We start from the raw sequence: 19,301 nt of genomic DNA, 5'->3' as shown, positions 1-19,301 counted from the left end.
AAGCCCCTAACCTTCCCTCTGCTTAATTAGCTCAGATCCCTCTTCTTTAAGATGAGAATAAAAATGGCACCTAGCTCGTAGCCTTCCCAATTGGAGCTTGTATACAAAAGCCTTAGCACATAGGACCACAAAGCATTCACCCTCTCCTACCATCGTCATTATCCTCACTATTCTCTTTAACTCACTATCTTCCAAGATTTCCTTGGGCCCAGGTATTCTCAAGATTCTGGCTTCCTCCGTGCCACTTCTGTGTTTTGTTTGTTTGTTTGTTTGTTTTTGCGGTACGCAGGCCTCTCACTGTTGTGGCCTCTCCCGTTGTGGAGCACAGGCTCCGGACGCGCAGGCTCAGCGGCCATGGCTCACGGGCCCAGCCGCTCTGCGGCATGTGGCATCCTCCTGGACCGGGACACGAACCCTGCGTCGGCAGGCGGACTCTCAACCTCTGCTCCACCAGGGAAGCCCCACAATTGGTAGATGTTGTGTAGGAGGAGCGTGGGATGGGAGGGGCTTGGGGTGGTACTCTTCCGCCCACAATGATGAAGTAGAACCATGTGGCCAGGCCTATGCAGCATACGGATAGAAGAAGGCTAAAGAAAAAGACCCTCCCGCACCCCCTTCATCACATCCCAGTGTGTTCAGTAAAGTTCAGGAAAAGCAGGTGCACAGGGGCCAGGCTCTGCCCTTCAGTGCCCAGTTGCCCACTGACGGAACTTAATCCAGGAAGGAATTTTGCAGCAATGTTCAAACTGGGGTTCCCTGGAGCCTTTGGGTGCCATGGAAAGGTGTGACTCTCAAAGCACACACACCTTTCTCCCGCCAGAGAAGCTCTCCATTATCTTATACCCCAAGTTCCTCATGGGATTTTGCTTGGATAAACGGTTCTGCAAAAAAAAAAGGCGGGGGATGGGGTGGGAGAGAAGATGGCTGTTGGTTTAAAACTAACCCCTGCTTTATAATATCTGGGAATTTGGATAGTGATTGTCTCAACTGAGTTTGTGATAAATACTGAGTGGCTGCAGGCTCGAGGCCTTCTCCACGGAAAATGCCTGGAGGGCAACTGTCAGTTCAATACGGGCCCATCAGCCTTCACAGACAGTCCTCTGAGGGTAGAGTTAGCATCCTTCTGGGAGAATGGAAGAGTCTTGTAAGCACCTATGCCCTGTCCCAAAAGACAGCCTTATTTCCTCCCTGAGTTTTGTGACTACCCGGTAGGGTTGCCAGATTTAGGGGAAAACAAACAAACCAAAAACACGATGCCCAGTTAAATTTTAATTTCAGATAAACAACAAAAGCTATTCAGTATAAATGTCCTAACTATTACACGGGGCATATTCACACTCACAAATTTGTTGGCTTCATTCTGAAATTCAGATTTAACTGGGCATCCTGTATTTTATCTGGCAACCCCTCCAACATTTACTGAGCACCAACTAGACACCAAGCAGGGAGGTTCTGAAGCAGGTGTCGCAAGATGGCAGCCCACAGATATATTCCATTTGGCTCATGGGATTTTTTTTTAAGTTACATTTCAAAATAGGGCAGTTTCCTGGAATACTCTGGATTTCCAGCTTCTCTGGGAAACTTGGAAGATCTGGCGACCCTAGGCCCACAGACCCACAAGCCACCATCACAAGCCTCCATCTTCCAGGCCCCTTAGAAAGGCCCTGGGCTCGTGTGTTTGCTGCTGTCCACCACCACCCCAGCTCACTTCACCCACTTCTTTTCCTTTCCTGGCCGCTGTAGGAATCAGGTTGGCGACCCCAGTGGATGCTCAGGGCTCTAGGAGAACGTCTCCTTCCTGACACCACTGCACATTCACCTGCGGAGTGTCAGTCTGCAAGGGAGACCCCAGTTCCCTCTCACTTTTGTGTCTCCAGTGCCTAGGGGATGCTCTTTCTTTGATGAGCTGCCCCTGAGGTGCAGGGTCTTGAGCAGATCAGGGTCAGCAATAGTAATCAAACCCCAGGGGGGCGGCAAGCTCCAGGTTTTCAGTGATGCTGGCTTCCCAACAGGCCCCTGTAGTCCCTGCCAGGGAGGTTAGCCACTGGGGCTTTCAACATTTCCACTGGGTGGAAAGCCACTGGACATCTACGGCCTCTTCCACTGATCTAGGAGGCTCTGCTTCCCGCTAAAGCAGATCTGTCCTCCAAGAAGAATACAGTATCCTTCATAGCCTTCTTGGTTGACCACCTCCTTCTCTGCTGGAATCTGGAACAGAGATTCCCTAAAAGGTTCAGCAGGACAGTGTAGCGTTGCCCCAAAGCCACACCCCCTTCTGCAGACCTCTATCCTCACCTCCTCACCTAGGAAGGCTCAACATTCCATCCAAATGGGTAGCATCTGAAAGTTGAGAAAAATCCATTTTTCTCTGATGCAAAAGGCAAAGAAGAACATACGCTAAATTTTGTCAATATTCTTTCTGTGTTAAAGAGACGAATGTTTGGAGAGCTGATGAAGAACTCAAAGATGCAGAACTCACATTTCCAGGTGAGCCAGAAGAGAGAAGAGAGAAAACCCTAGAACGTCAGCAGGAAGCCCAGTGGACAGTTATCCCACATCTATTATGTATTGAGCATTTGACATGTGCCGGGCACAGAGCCAAACACTCGACGTGCAGTATCTCTTTTAAGCTTCACAACAACCCTATGGGGTGGGTGTTGTTATTATACCCAATTTACAGATGAGGTGTCTGAGGCTCAGAGACTTTCTTTGTCCAGAGCCACACAGCTCAGTAGGAGAGCTGGGAATCAGTGCAGATCTGACACCCAGGTGAGTGCTAGCTTTTCCTCCTTTAGGTTAGAAACCTCCAGGTAATAAACCTGATACATTTCCAGTGGTATTTCTCTTAAATTTCAAGGAAGCATCCTCTAGAATTCTCTTCAAAGTTGAGAATTAAGACTATGAAATCTTGAACATGTTGAAACATTGCCATTGACAAATCAGCCCTGGAACTGGAATTAAGCCAGTCCACGTTCCCACTTTGCAGACAGTAGAGGCGAGCTCTCAGGAAGCTAGAAAGCCAAACACATTTTGGTTGAATATGAGATAGGAGACATTCAAGTTTGATAAAAGGCCACAGTCATGCTGAGGCAACCAAATTATCATGGGAAGAAACGAAGATATTCTAGGTGAGGGATATATTTGAAAAATAGAAGCTTCTCAACCAGCATCCTTGTGCTAAGACCAGAAGGTGGTTACTCCCCAGAGCAGGATGTTAAGAGGATAGAGAGCATCCTGAGGGCCCCACTTGATCTGAGACGTTTGCCACCCTGCAAAGTGGAAACGACTGGAAGTTTGTTACTTATTCACTCACATATATGACTGAGCTGGGAGGAGGCAGAAACTGCCCTACATCTAGGTTTTGTCTGAGGACCACCTGCGGATGTGAAATGGCAGAGGAGATATTGGGATGGGCCCCGGATGTTGTGGGAACATTGTGCTTCTCTGAGATGTGAGACCCCCTGGAACTTCACGCTGCCTCTGGCTTTAACAGAAGCGGGGCAGATGGTGCTTCGGCTAAGAGCAAAGAGCCAACTTCCCATTCTCCCTGCCCTCCAGCCTGAGCTTAGAAGTTTGGTGTCTAAGATCTCCTCAGTACAGAAAGGTTTCCTCCAGGTTCCTTGCCAAGTGTAACTTGGGCGACTCCTTCCCCAAGAGTGGGCCTTGGGCTTCCCTGGTGGCGCAGTGTTTGAGAGTCCGCCTGCCGATGCAGGGGACACGGGTTCATGCCCCGGTCTGGGAAGATCCCACATGCCGCGGAGCGGCTGGGCCGGTGAGCCATGGCCGCTGAGCCTGCACGTCCGGAGCCTGTGCTCCGCAACGGGAGTGGCCACAACACTGAGAGGCCCGTGTACCGCAAAAAAAAAAAAGGGGGTGGAGGGGGCTTTTTTAAGGATATAGGGGTGAGTGCCTCATAAAAACTGGGAGCTGAAAGAGAGCCTGGCCTCGAAATAGAACTGGTAAGCCATCAGATCTCAGGCATCATCTCTTTTACACACACACAAGCATGCGCACACGCACACATAGGCCGTATCTCCTCTCTGTGTCTCTGTGTGGCTCCCCTGATCTCTGCTCTCTCCAGTCATGTGACAGGAAGGAATGACCTCATGGTCCCCCAGTTCAAAGGACCAGCCCAGGAAGCAAGTAGCATCTTAGAACCCATAACCCAAATCCTGGGAGTGACCATCTTAAAAGCCCAGCCCGTGCCAAGTGCCCGATCAGCTATGACCAGGGACAGAGTCACACACATGGCTGCCTGGATCCAGGAGTAGTGCTCAGAAAAGGGTTAGACAGACCCCCTAGAGTATGCTGCATTTTACCCTCCTAAGACATCAGAGACATAAGGCATTCAGTTCAGTAACAGCTTTTCGAGAGAAAGTCCACCCCAATGAAATTGCCTATCATCAGAAACTCCTGGTTCAAAAAAAGATGCAAATGTCAGAAGAAAACGTTATCTGTGTATCTGGAAGAGTGTACACCAAAATGTGAATAAGGTTACCTGTGGGTAGTGTGATAATGGTGGATCATTTTACCTTCGTTTTGCTCACGTCTATGTGTATATATAAATATTTTTTACAACAAAGATTTTATTTTGAGTAAAAAAAAATGCCATTTGAGAAATATTTGGGGATCTCCCTACAATTATAGAGTTTGGGCATTTGTTGCTCTTGCTTGTTGTAGGTTGGAGCCAGAAAAGGCACCCCGAAGATGGACCAAGGAAGGGAGATGCTGAAGAGAGAAATGTCCAGCAAATCCAGCCAGAGCCTTCTGTTTTCTAAACCTGGTGGAAGGAACTAGAAACGTCGTCCCGCTGGGCCTCGCGTGATCCTCCGTGAGTCAGTGTAACTCTTCTGCGTCCAACTACTAAGATGCTTTTTTAGGACATTAAAGGTTGCTACCCTAGTGTGTTGCTTCCTAGACTGGTATTTTGCACAATACTGTATTTTGGAGTGTGTGAGGAGAGGGGTTCTTTTCACAGATATTATGAATGTAAACATACACAGGCATATGAAGACTAAGTTTGAAATTCAGACTCCTAGGCCTGGTAGATGCAATTATGTGTTTGGGTAGTGACAAACCCAAATGTCACACCTCCAAGGAGCTCTGAGAAGCCCGCAGTGGAGAAAACCCAGGGCGTGTACTGGGGCCACAGGACAGAATGGTAACCTCAGGGCTGTTGGGGCCATGGTATAGTGCATTTATATCTGAATTGATTATAATAAATGTGAACAGCAGCCAGTTTTATCGCTTCCATAACAGTGAGTCATGTTTATATGGCGCTCTGCGGTGTTCAAAACACTTCTTGTCTAATCCTCTCTCAAGCCCTGGGAGGTAAATAGCATTATGTTCCCCATTTTACAAATGAGGAAGCTGAGGCCCAGAGAGGTTAAATGGCCCACCTAAAGTCACACAGCTAGTAAATTGAAGAATTGGGGCTGGAACCCAGGTTTCTAACTCCATCTCACGCTGCCCATTCTGCCGCACCAAGACAGCCCAGTAGGTCAAGTCCCAGGCCATCAGGACAGACCAAGTACCCAGTCATCAAAGAACACACACTGCCCAGGTGGACACACCCCTTTCCTGTGGTGTTTGAAGAGACCCTCATTTTTGCCTTCTCTCCAGCCATCTGTTCTCTCCCTGCCTTTCTTGTACGGCCAGAGACCACCAAACAAAACAGGAGGAAGAGCCAGAAGCCATGAATATCATTTATTTTTTATTTTTAAAAAGCCACAATAAAAGTATTTTGATATTTTAAAACCAAATGCATTCTTTATACTGATTAAAACTAGAAGGAAATGGGAAAAATGATTGGCATGATCTTCCACTAAAGGTACTTCTTACACAGTGAGAAGGGGGAGCATCACCTGACCTTAAAAATAATCTTGAAAATCCCAGCAGTTTTCCATAAAGAACATATTACTTATACTGTACCATATCCCCAAAATCCAAAACAGCAATCTCCAGCACCAGAAAAGATCACTTGGTCAGGCAGTAGTTAAGTAGCTGGCTCATGTTTGGAAGCCAAATTGTGTGGGAAAAAAATACTTTGGTTGAATACAAATATTTGAATTTGCATAAGTTAAATGTAATGCCTATGTGGCTCCACTGTATTTGAGGTCTTTCAAAGGACGTGTTAATCTTTATCATATCAACATTGCAACCCACAATGGCAATGTCCTTTCTTCACTCCTTGAACTAGATGGTTCTTTAGGTGTCTCCTCAGCCACACACCCCTTTCTCTGAGAATGCACATTCCCCAACCAGGTTTACCCTACGTACTGCTGCTCTCTTGGCCACACCTGACTGGCTGATCAGTAGATAGTCTACCCAAGCCAGACCAATCAGGTTTCTCTTCTAACCCAAGCTGGGCCAATCAGCACCTGTGCCCTTGATATTTGGAAGTGGGACATGGAGTTACCACACAGGTCATTAATGGCCCGGAGCTGAAAGTCTTGATGCAGTTCCCAGCTGGGGTGGCCATTTCTCCCACTGTGTTTGGAGAAACAAAGCCAGTCTTAGAAAGAGATGGCCAGGATAGATAAGCAACAGGTAGAGACAAGAAACCAAGCCCCAGGGAATTCCCTGGCAGTCCACCCTGCGCTTTCACTGCCAAGAGCCCGGACTCAATCCCTGGTCAGGGAGCTAGGATCCCATAAGCCACACCGTGTGGCAAAAAAAAAAAAAAGAAGAAGAAGAAACCAAGACGACCCCCAGTGAGACAGTGCAGCAGACACTACAAGCCCCTTAGTCATTGCCTCCCTCTACTGTATAAGCAGCACGCGAAATGCCCTCATTTCCCAGCCTCCCTTGCAGCTAGACCTGGCTGTGTTGTTCAGTTCTGGCCAGTGACATGCAGGTGAAGGCCCTGGGCAGGGCTTCCCTTCTGGAATTAAAGGCAAGGCTTTGCTAGGAGAAAGTTTTTCTCTTTGTCCCTTTGCCTTGTCTCCTTTTCCTCTCCTGGAGCTCGGACTTGGAGCTGGAGCAGCCATGTTGGGGATCACCAGGTAACAAGCCAGAGACCAAAGCCCACCTCAAAGGACAGTGGAGTGGAAAGACATGAAAAGCCTGGGTGGGAGCCTAGTGGCATCACTGTGCTCTGCAGTGTACCTGAACTGCCTACCTCTGTACATCCTGTTGTAGAAATAAATCAATCCTATCAGTTTCAGCCACTGTAGTCAGATGTACCTGTTTGTGCTGTGGAGCCAAGCACTCAAAAGTTAGTGACTTAAAATGGCGACTATTAGTTCTCATGATTCCAGGCGTCAAGCTGGCCACTTGTACTGGTCTGGTTGGTTTGGCTGGGGCTAGTTTAGGGTGGCTTCGTACATGCCTGCCTGGTCATTGCCAGGCAAGCTGGGTTAGGACAGTGGTTCTCAACTGGGGGCGATTTTGCCTCCCAGGGGGCATTTGGCAATGTCTGGACACACTTTGGTTGTTAAACTGGGGTGGGGGTGATACTATCATCTCGGGGTAGAGGCCAGGGATGCTGCTAAACATCCTGCAGTGCACAGAACAGCTGCCCACAACCAAGACTTATTTGATCCAATATGTCAATAGTACCGAGAATGAGAAACCCTGGTCTAGAAAGGCCTCATCTGGGACGTCTGATTCTGCCTGGTGTGGTCCCTCATCACCCAGCAGGCCAGACCAGGCCACGTGTGGTGGGTACAGGTTTCCAAGAGCAAGAGGAGAGAGAAAGCCCCAAAGCACACTTTTCAAGTCTCCACCTGCCATGTGTTTGCCAACATCTCATCAGACAAAGCAAGCCACATGGCTAGAGTTCATTTGGGAGGGGCTCCAAATTTTTACCATCTACCCACATCCAGGTTTCTGTTATTTAAAGCTGAAGGCAGCGCGCGCCCAGAGCGTTAACGGGCGGGGGCGGGGGTGTGGAGTTGGGAGGTCAACTGGGCCTCCTGGTAGCCTCCCTGAGTTCAACCAATCCAGTGAGGAGAAGCCGTGGGCGGGGCGAGCTCCGCTGCCAGAGCGGCGTGAAAAATTTCCCAAGGCAGAGCAAAAACCTTTCCTGAGCGACTGAGCATGCCCGCTGGTGAAAGGTCCAGCCCAGCTTTCACCACATTCCAGACTCCAGAGGGACTTTTCTGAAACCCAGAGAATTGACCATGTCCTCAAACAGCTTAAAAGTCTTCCATGGCTCCCCCATGCCTCCTCAGGAAAAAAAGATCACACTTCAGTGGGTTTTTTATGCTTCATCCTCAACCAATTTCTTCAGCCATGTCTCCCACTACTTTTGCAAGAACTCTTTTGCTCCACGGATGTTGCAAACTTGCAGCTTCTCATACACACCATGTTCTCTGTGCACACAGGTTCACCTACCTGCGATTCTCTGCCCAGGCCCTCTCTACCAGGATAATTGCATCTGTGCTTTCTAGGTCTATGAAGACAGTCATGCTTCATCCCTCTGGCATAGCTCTTGTTTTTTTTTTTTTTTGCATCTTTGTTGGAGTGTAGTTGCTTTACAATGGTGTGTCGGTTTCTGCTTTGTGGCAGGGTGAATCAGTTATGCATGTGCATGTGTTCCCATGTCTCTTCCCTCTTGCGTCTCCCTCCCTCCCGCCGTCCCTGTCCCACCCCTCTAGGTGGTCGCGGGGCGCCGAGCTGATCTCCCTGTGCTGTGCGGCTGCTTCCCACTAGCTATCTATTTTATGTTTGCTGGTGTATATGTGTCCATGGCATAGCTCTTCTTATTCTGTGTTGTGAATATACTCTATGTGCTCACATGTCTTATCTTCACTAGAATGTGAGCTACTTGAGGGCAGGGGTCTTGGCATATTTTACACCTGTATGGAACTCTAAGACCTAGCAGGGTGCCTGGCACAGGGTAGACACTCAATAATTGCTTATTGAATAAATGAATGGATTATGAGCTCCATGAAGGAAAAAAAAAAAAAAAAAAGCTGAAGGCTTTCCAACTGATGCAGAAAGTTGCCCTGATTCCTGATGACTTTCTGGTTCTTGGTTTCTTTCCTTGGAAAGGCCCATTCTAATGCCTGCCCTTGGGTTCCACTAGGACTTTTTGTATCACTCAAGATTCTCTGGTTGCAACCAACAGAAATCTCCTGTGGCTAACTTAAACAGAAAAGGAGTTTACTGAAAGGAAATGCGGAAGGTTAGAGAATCAACGGGCAAGCAAAGCTGAGGAGTCTGGACAGGCAGGAGCCATCTTTTCTTCCCCGTAGATGTCCCCTTTTTTGCTTCAGCCGGTTTGAGTTTCTGTTATTTGCAACCAAAATGGCATTTACTAAGACGCTCTGCACAGCCCCAACTGGTAGCTCTGAGAAGCTACCAGCGACCTTTCTTTCCCCTGACGTTGTACCAAGGGACAGCAAGGTACCTGCAGTCCCCCCACCAGAACTCCCAATCTTCTGATCCCCCAAGAAGCTAAGCCAAACAACTTCCTTCCACCCTTGCCAATGGGGGCCCATTTGGATTCGTGACTTTGCAGATAAGGTGCCCTTCTCCAGCAACTTGGCAGAGCCAGCAGTGCCTGCTGTTGTGGAAACTGGGGTCATGAAGTGTCTACGGAAGAAAACAGCTTCCCCTGGATCCGTGTTGCAAAGTGTGTTCCTGGTAAGTGGAGTGGTTTCCAATTTTTTAGCGTCTTAGGAATGAAAGCAATACAGTAACGATGAGAGGAAACCCAAAATCTGCTAATGCATTTATTTTATTATTATTATTATTTTTTTTTTAATTTATGGCTGCATTGGGTCTTCGTTGCTGCGCCCGGGCTTTCTCTAGTTGTGTCGAGCAGGGGCTACTGTTTGTTGCATTGCGCGGGCTTCTCATTCCATGGCCTTCTCTTGTTGCGGAGCACAGGCTCTAGGCATGGAGGCTTCAGTAGTTGTGGCTCGCAGGCTCAAGAACGCAGGCTCAGTAGTTGTGGCGCACGGGCTTAGTTGCTCCGCGGCATGTGGGATCTTCCTGGACCAGGGCTCGAGCCTGTGTCCCCTGCATTGGCAGGCGGATTCTTAACCACTGCACCACCAGGGAAGCCCCTCATTTACTCTTAATGCTTCCCCCTGTTGAGGACAAACAGGAGGAAAAAAGAAAGGGCAGGGCTTCCTTGGTGGCGCAGTGGTTGAGAGTCCGCCTGCCAGTGCAGGGGACACGGGTTCGTGCTCCAGTCCGGGAGGATCTCACATGCCACCGAGCGGTTGGGCCCGTGAGCCATGGCTGCTGAGCCTGTGCGTCCAGAGCCTGTGCTCCGCAGCGGTAGAGGCCGCAACAGTGAGAGACCCACGTACCGAAAAGAAAAGAAAAAAAAAAGGGGCAATAGCAAGGTTCCAAATGAGCTGAGAAATGACCTTCTAAAAGGGCTCTCAATCTGGCCTCTGGTAGATGTCTGTCGGGGTTTCTGCCCAGCCTAGACCTTCCTCAGGAGAGAAGACGTTTAGGGCTTACAGTGGGCTGACTGGTGGCCCCAAAGATCTCAGGCTCTAATCCCTGGGACCTGAGAATGTTACCTTACAAGGTAAAGTTTTGCAGATATAAGGATTTTGAGTTGAGACTATCCTCGCCCTAAGTGCCATCTGTAAGTGTACTTATAAGTGAGAGACAGGAGGAGATTATATACAAAGAAGAGGCGGAGGCAGTGACCACAGAGGCAGGACTAGAGTGCTGCACCTACAAGTCAAGGGATGCCAGCAGCTTCTGTGGTTAGAGTCTTTTGAACTCCTTGACTTTTCAGCTCCTAGGCTGTAAGATTTGAATCCGCAAATGCCCCAAGGAGAAAAGCTGCACCAAATGTCAAGCTTGCGTCTGTGTTTCCCTTCTCTCCAGAACTTGGCCCACATGTCTTGGTGTCTCTCTAACATTCAGATGCCAGCGAACAGATGTTTTCTTACTTTATCCAGGTTTTCTAAAATTTCTTTAGACATCACCTGATCTTATGTTATTATTGAACTACCATCTCAATTACACCTAGGAAGAAAATTTACAATTTTTAGAGAAAATGGAACCCTGGTACAGTGTTGGTAGGAATGTAAACTGGCACAGCCACTGTGGAAAACAGTATGGAGGGTTCTCAGAAAACTAAAAATAGAACTACCATATGACCTCGAAACTCAACTCCTGGGTATAAATCCGAAAAAAACAAAAACACGTGTTTTCAAAAACATGTATTTGAAAAGATACATGCACCCCAATGTTCAGAGCGTCATTATTTACAATTACCCAGATATGGAAGCAACCTAAGTGTCATCAAGAGATGAATGGATAGGGGCTTCCCTGGTGGCGCAGTGGTTGACAGTCCGCCTGCCGATGCAGGGGACACGGGTTCGTGCCCCGGTCCGGGAAGATCCCACATGCCATGGAGCGGCTAGGCCCGTGAGCCATGGCCGCTAAGCCTGCACGTCCGGAGCCTGTGCTCCACAGCGGGAGAGGCCACAACACTGAGAGGCCCACGTACCACAAAAAAAAAAACTGAGTGACAACTTAAATGATATATGAAATATTTTGCTGACTTACAAGAACATGCAGAATTAAATACGACCCAGGTGAAATGTTAATTTTATTTTAATGTGTATGTTGCGGTGGAGTCTTCAAGGTGCCAGAAAACAAGCATTCACCCATCCTGTTTGGAACTGCAGCACACAGACACCTTCAGTTACCAGTTCTGTTCATTCTACAGAATCATCTTGAGAAAACATACTGTTTTTTATGGACCTGGTATATATCTTAATTAGTTTGAAGAATTTCCCAAATACCTGTTAATATGTAGTTCTCCAATTCCAATCTTGTCACGTCCTGTACCAGTGACACAGCACATAGGAGTTTTATTTCTCTTTCTTTCTCTGGGTTGTTCACAACCTAATGAAAGAACAATGGAATGGCATCAAAGAGATCAGGGTTCTTGACTCAGATTTACCATAAAATAATAGTGTCCTCTTGGGAAAATTATAGTTATTCTAGGCCCCTTTCCTTTTCTTTCCTTTGACAGAGCTGCACTAGATGACCCCAAGGAACACTGCACTCTTTGCAGTCGTAGCTTCGATGTTACTGGTTTTTCTGAAACAAATGAGGACAATGACACGTGAAACTGTGCAACATCTGTGTAACTATGTGTTCTTAGAGTTGCCTCCATTTTACAGGTGATAAGATGGCTGAGCACAGAAGTAGATGTCTTGACCAGAGGTTCCAGAGTAGACGGAACTGAACCTCAAGTTTCCTTCTTTCCTGAAGCTCACTTAGCCAAAACATAGGCTTCTGAATATTAAGCTGTAAAGCATATTATCAGTGTGCTTTAAAAGAAACGGTTCTTCTAGGATTTCCAATTAATAGCAGGAGGTTTTGAAATTCTTCAAAGATGATCTAATTTTGTGAGATTTACAGCTCTATTTTCCTGTCAAGCAAGTTGTATTAGTGCCAGATAATCACGTGAGCTTCCGGATGCTTCTCTGAACCTCTTGAAGTTTTCTTCTTGCTATCTGAAATTCATGCCAGATAAGCCTTTTTCTAGAGCGTATGTACAGACTTGTGTGTTTTTATACAGAAAAGCGATGCAGTGAGTGAGGACGGGGGTTAAGCCCTCATTCTCAGAGTGGTGTTGAGCTCCTGGTGAAATATAATCATCATTTCCTCAGAATCGAAAAGCAGTTATCTCTAGTTTTCAATCCCATTAACTATTTATACATTTATGTATGATACATGTATTTATTGTACCTACTAGGTGTGTTCTCTTTGGGAAGTACAAAGCTCTTTGAGACATAGGTTGTTCATTTTTTTGTTTTCCCACAAATACTGTGACCTTTTGAGCAGGAAGGTCTATATTTTACTAACATCTAGAACCAGCAGTTAACACGGTGTCTAAGATGTAGTCAATAAATATGAAATACATAAATGAACAGATTTTTAAGGAAGGGCCAGGACATGAACAAATAGAACTTTTTCATTTTCAGTCACAAAGCAACCAGAGACATAAAACTGATACAGACAACAAGTGCTGTGGTCATTCAAAGAAGGCGTAGAATAGATACAACAAGTATCTCCTCTATGGCACAGGGAACTCTACTCAATATTTTGTAATAACTTATAAGGGAAAAGAATGTGAAAAAGGAATCACTGTGCTGTACACCTGAAAGTAACACAACATTGTAAATCAACTATACTTAAATTAAAAAACAAACAAACAGACAACAACAACAAAAACCCAAAGAGGTCTTAGAAGTTTTTATGAGATTCCATAAGAGAAGCCAAATGAGGACGGGAGAGACGGCTTTTGAATCAATTCGGAGGAGAAGTTACAGAGAAACTTGCCTTTGACCTGAACTTGAGTTTCCATTAAAATTGCATCGCAGAGATATTACAGATGAAGGTAATCACATAAACTTACTACACTGAGACTTGCAGAGGTTATGAGTGTTGTTCAAGATCCCAAAGCAAACGCATTGTGGAATCAGAATTTTAAGTGAGGCCTAATGAACTAAAAACAAACAAACAAAAAAACAAACCCTTTCTGTGATACCATGTTGCCTTTGAAGTCGTTCTATTGGTGGGTTGGTAGAAACTGGTTCCAGTGTTTCTTGCAGGAATGACTAGTTCTGTCCCCACCGCGGCCCCCCACCCCCGAGTTGATCCTCAAAGTTTCCTTTAGAATGGACTTGCTAAAATGCAGACCTGCAAGTATTCATGACGCCTGTGTACAATCATTTCTCCTACCATTGCCTACTTCACTTCTGGATTATATGAACAATTCACTGTCTTCATTTATGCTTTTCCCTCCTCCAAGAATTCCTTTCTCCCTATGGGGTACCTGGGCAACCCACTTCATTTTTCAAACCTCAGTTTACATATTATGTCTTTTGTGCAGTCTTCTTTTGAGTGTTGTGATCACACGCTCCTTTTTGCTACCCTTGCACTTCTTCATTCCTGGTTGTTGCACTCGCTACACTGTATTGTGATTGTATTTTTTACATATCTCTGTGTTCTCCTGGGCAACATTCCTTGGGGCCAGGGACTACCTTTTTTCATCTATTGATGTTGCCTTAGCGTGTTACTTGTTGCGAAGTAGTTAGTTATAAAAATAAGATTTGATTAAATTGAAAATTGTTATGCACATATTAGTTATTATCATTTACAGATATAACAGGAAAAAATATTAATGTTGGTGCTGAAAGTTCACTTCTAGTAAATGGTGGTGGTACATGACTTCACTTATATTATTTTCCCCACTATTTTATATCTTTCTACCTAATATCTCTTCTTTATTTCCATCTCTTTCTTTATTACTAAACCAAGAAAAACAGGGATGAGGGTAGGGCTAGGCCATACTTGGCTGGAATAGTAAAGAAATTGTGTGGGGTTTTGGTGAGAAAATCCTGAAGCATACAGGTCTGCATCTTCCCTTTTTTTTTTTTTTTTTTTTTTTTTTTTTTGCGGTACGCGGGCCTCTCACTGTTGTGGCCTCTTCCGTTGTGGAGCACAAGCTCCGGACGTGCAGGCTCAGCGGCCATGGCTCACGGGCCTAGCCGCTACCCGGCATGTGGGACCTTCCTGGACCAGGGCACGAACCCGTGTCCCCTGCATCGGCAGGTGGACTTTCAACCACTGCGCCACCAGGGAAGCCCCTGTTTGAAGTTTTTTGATAAATAAGATTTGATAACACCGTTTTATAGAAACTTAGTTTGGACATTTCTGAACCTCTTTTCTTGTTTCCTTATGGAAGAAAGCTGCTTGTTTAGGGTCAATACTAATTCAATGGGGGTAAGATTTACACAGGACCAACCCTAGCATTCATAGTGTGTGGCACAGGAAACAACTTTGAATGGCCATTTCGAGGAACAATATACTTAAGTGTATACAATGAATAAAATGGATGAACTACACAAATTTATGAGTTGAAAACCATAGAATCATAGAATTTTCTCACTGTAAAGGCTCTTCCTTTTCCAACTGCTTAACTTCAACCTCTGTTAAAGCACTTCAGTAACAGGGAGTTCTTGAGTTTAAAATGCAGTCGGTCCATTTTAGAGTTGAAAGGTTCTACTTGTCAAAATATTCATCCTTTTATCAACCTAAACCTGTCTACTTGGTCTAAAATCTTCAGTGTGGGACAGTCTAAACCCTTTTTCATAGGACAACTCCTAAAATAGTTTAGAGCGACCACCTACTTCTCTCCTGGTCTTGCTTCATGTCATCTATTCCCAGTTCCTTCAATTACTTCTTCTATAACAATATTTTAGATTGCAGACACTTTACTGAATTCATCACTTTCTTCAGTATAATAGCTCATTTGCTGAATGTGATATTTTGATCCTAAAGGGATTTGTTTACTGTTTTCTGAAAAGAATTAAAACATAAAATGTCCAATCAACCAATAATTCTTCACCTAACATGATTCATATACACCAATTGATAAGGAAATGTTAAAAATTCAAATTACTTCATTCTTAAAGAGTGATCATAGTATGTCCTTATTTATAATGTGCAGGAAATATGAATTTTCTTTCTGTGCATCTGTAACAGTGCCCTCTTGCAGGGTACAGAGGATACTCCATTGATGCTGCCTAATGATGTGTATGTGATATCCTGATATTTACTAAGAAGTTAGACATTCAAGAGGATTTTTTGTTCCCAACAGACATACATATATGAATTTTTATTCTCTATGTTTTGTGTGTTTCTAACTTTTATTATTCATCTATTGGCACTTAAGTGCATTCACCAAACTGCATCATAAACATCAAAGCAGATTACTTCTCACTTTACCTTTTATGAGATTATTATACTTATCAACCAATATCTGAGCCCTTAATATGGGCAAATCATCCTAGCCTGTTAAGCACAGAGGTACAGAGCATGGAGTTGAAAGGGCACACACCAAGATTTGAACAAATTACTTAATCTCTCTAAGTCTTCATTTTTGTATGTGAAAAATGAGAATAATTACAATGATTGAACTCATAAGGTGGATCGTAGAAAACATCTAGGTGCTACCTGTAAAGAGCTTGTTTGACTACCTGACAAAAATATCCATTCTTTATTAACATGATGGTGATGATGATGATGATGAAGCTACCAGCAGGTGTCCTTCTTAGGTCGGTAAGAATGGTGAATAAGCCACAAGATCATGTCTGTGAACATTTGCACTCTAAGGCTACACTGCCTTTGCCTTCCCAACTCCGGCTCCACGCCTCATCTGTTTAAACATCTCCCAAGATAGCTCAGGTCTTCTCCTCTATGAAGCTATTCTGAACTACTCCTCTAGAATGAACTTCAAATACATTGCTTGCACTTCTATTAATTTATATCAAGTACAAACTTCTGCAGTGGAATTGATTACACTTTATTGCAATTTTTGGCTCTATATCAACTTGCAACTCTTTTGAGGAAAGAAACTGGGTCTTATTCCTAGAAACGGAAACAGTGACAAGCAAATAAGTCATAAATGTCTAAATCGGCACATTGAAGTTATTTTTTCTAGAATGTTAGGGAAAACACTTAAGGGAAAGTCAGATTCATTGTTGTTCCCACAGTCCTAAGAATGGACTTTCTCATAACTTGTATAATTCTATATGTAGCAAGTGAAGATTAATCAATGGCAGGTTTTCCTTCATTTATATTTATATAATCTTAAACTAATTTAAGAAAAGCCATCTCATCCTTCTGAGTTAAGTTACAAACATTAAGCATTTTAATATTTAAATAAGAGTGAGACTAGCTTTCTTCACAATTCTGTGTTCTCATATTTTTAAAGGATGTCAAAATTTAAACTTTTTTGTCTATCATCTTCTTCCAGATTCACTTAAAGTGTGGTTCTTAACATAATCCCAAGTTCTGAAACTAATTGAAGGTTAAACATCTAGTGATTTCAACCTCTTTTGGTCAGCCTCAACATTTCCTTCAAAAATAATTCCCATTGACCACAATAGCTATACTTTCAGTCTATTTTTCCCTATAAAAACAAGAAAAAGTTCACGGTGACAGTTCCAGATTCATCCATGAGGGGGCAAACATGTCTCATACACACAATGAAGGGAAAACTAGTTACACTGGGGAAAAAATGGACATGGTGTCAATAGCAAGATTTGGCCCATATTAGAAAGAAAACAGTGATCCATATCTGTTTGAAGATAATATGTTTGTTTAATTGTTACATTTTACTCCTATTTTCAATGCCAGAGGAAGAACACCTGAAGGATGGTATTCGGTGTAATAGTCAAACAAATGTCTCTTTAGAGAAAAGAAAAGCACTTGAAAACATTGCAAGTTCTGTTAAACTTATTTCTAGTCTAACAACTTTAAAATTAAAAGTAGTCTTGTAAAATGCATTTCTGAAAGACTTTATCAAAAATGCATACCTCCCCTCAGATAATGTCACTGAATTAAGGATCAAGAAATGAGAGACAGGAATTCAGCTGAAAGAAACATGGAGAATTCCTGTGTAACAGAGGGAAATGTGGAGGTTCTAGCTGTGTTTGCCCTTACCATACCATTATCAGTCAAGATTTTCAGTTTTGTGTTCCAACCTGCAGTTAAAATCAAGTGTAGCGCTCAAGGCGTAATTCCTCAGTTCTCTGCTTACCCTGATTAGAGCCCATGGTCTGTCATTAGAAGCACTCTTTTGCAGAGACACTGTGAAGTCCCTTGGCCCTCACTCTTAGTCATATTGGCAGTGCAAAATGCCAGCCCTAGTGAAATAGAACTTATGCCAATTCAGCGTCTGGGCCAAACAACTAAACATGGCTGGAGAAAAAAATGAGCAGCCTTTCTAATTTGCCTCATTTAAATTCATAATCATTTTACCCCATGTGAACTCTTAGTACTTACTAGAAAACTGATTGCTGAATCAATTCTCTTCTGTCCTAGAGAACAATTTCATAACTCCTCTTTCTTTACGTCTATAACATGTCTTCCTCTAAATTCTCAGCTGCTTCCTAATTCACTGAGAATACAGGAGGGATCAAAATAGAATATCCGTGAACTCCAAACACCAAGTCTACCATCCTACCTGGATCTATCTGAAACCACGTGTGCTGCCTTCCTTCTTCCTTTGGCAGAAGAAATGTTTGTCCTCTGTTCTAAGGCCGAACCCTCTACTCTGCACTGGATACCTCCCTTCTGGCCGAATCAGGGATTTCTCTTCTACTGTGTCTCCTCTTCCCTGTATCTTCCATTATTTGCTCTCTACCAGATGCTTTCATTAGCATGCAAAGGTCTAATACCTCTCCTCTTAAAGGGAAAAAGTCTTCCTCTCTTCCCATGTCCAATTCTAACCATTGCCCCATTGCTCTGCTCCTCTTTAGAGCAAAACGACTCAAACAACACAGCTCTACTTAACGTTTCATTTCCTTATCTCCCACTTACCTATTTTTGTCCTCTCCACTACACAGAAACTACTCTTCTTAAGGTTATTAGTGATATCTATTATATGTTGCCAAGTCCTAGATTAAGTGATCAGTTCTCATCTTAATCTACCAGTAGGATTAATAATAACTCCCTCTTCCTTCTAACACCTACCACTTGGCTCATGAGACAGTTCGTCTTATCTCCCTGCTCACTTCTTATATCCTTTGCCGAATCCTCTAGAGGATGGAGTGTCTCCTGGCTCAGTCCTTCAACATCATGTATTCTCTGCCTATGCCTACTTATAAAGTGATTTCATCTGTAAATCTAGAGACTTTAAATACCATGATGATTTACCAATTTTCATCTACAGCCATGATAATCTCTTGCTGCTGAAATTCAGACTAGTATATCCAGTTGTCTACTTCACATGTCCACACATGCCATCACAAATTTAGTATGTCCAAAAACAAATTCTTAATCCTCTAAAGTTCTCTCTTGACCATCGCCTAAAAGACCCTAAGTGATTTTTCGCTAACCTAGCTTTCTAACCTTATCTTCTAACAATTTCCCCTTTGATCATTTCACTACAAACCAACTAACCTCCTAGTCTTTGGAACACATAAAGTATAAGCCCACCCACCTGCATACACCAAGCCTCTCTTTCAGTGTATTCATACGGTTTGCTCCCATACTTTTTTCAAATCTCTGCTCAAATGTTCCCTGACCACCCTATATACTTGCCCTAAACCTTGCATCATTACGCTGCTCCTTCATGGTCCTTCCACTAACATGCTATATTTATGTATTTATGGTGGTCTCCTTCCACTGGAACATAAGATCCATAAAGACGAGATTTATTTGTTCACTCCTAGAGCCTACTGCTCTAGTGCCTAGAACAGCGGCACATATTAGACACTCCATCAATATCTGCTGAATGGATGAACATCCACTTGCCTGATGACCAAACACAGTTCATTGAAACTTACTTTTTAATC

At 44.1% G+C, this 19,301-nt stretch overlaps 1 protein-coding gene and 1 pseudogene across 2 annotated transcripts in view; one reads left to right on the top strand and one right to left on the bottom strand.

The window, feature by feature from the left end:
• Positions 1-4,797, top strand: part of LOC309808881 (forkhead-associated domain-containing protein 1-like) — a 101,508-nt pseudogene extending 96,711 nt beyond the window's left edge. The window contains exon 19 of the transcript in view: positions 4,681-4,797. The product of the transcript in view is annotated as a forkhead-associated domain-containing protein 1-like (transcript). The remainder of the gene's footprint in view (positions 1-4,680) is intronic.
• Positions 1-19,301, bottom strand: part of LOC309807669 (interferon regulatory factor 6-like) — a 1,069,421-nt gene that overhangs the window by 868,162 nt on the left and 181,958 nt on the right. The window lies entirely within an intron of this gene.

Source organism: Mesoplodon mirus, assembly GCF_964341445.2.
Source record: "Mesoplodon mirus genome assembly, chromosome: 7".
Classification (NCBI taxonomy): Eukaryota; Metazoa; Chordata; class Mammalia; order Artiodactyla; family Ziphiidae; genus Mesoplodon; species Mesoplodon mirus.
The sequence above is the reverse complement of the archived record's forward strand: the minus strand, read 5'-3'. Positions and strand labels throughout refer to the sequence as shown.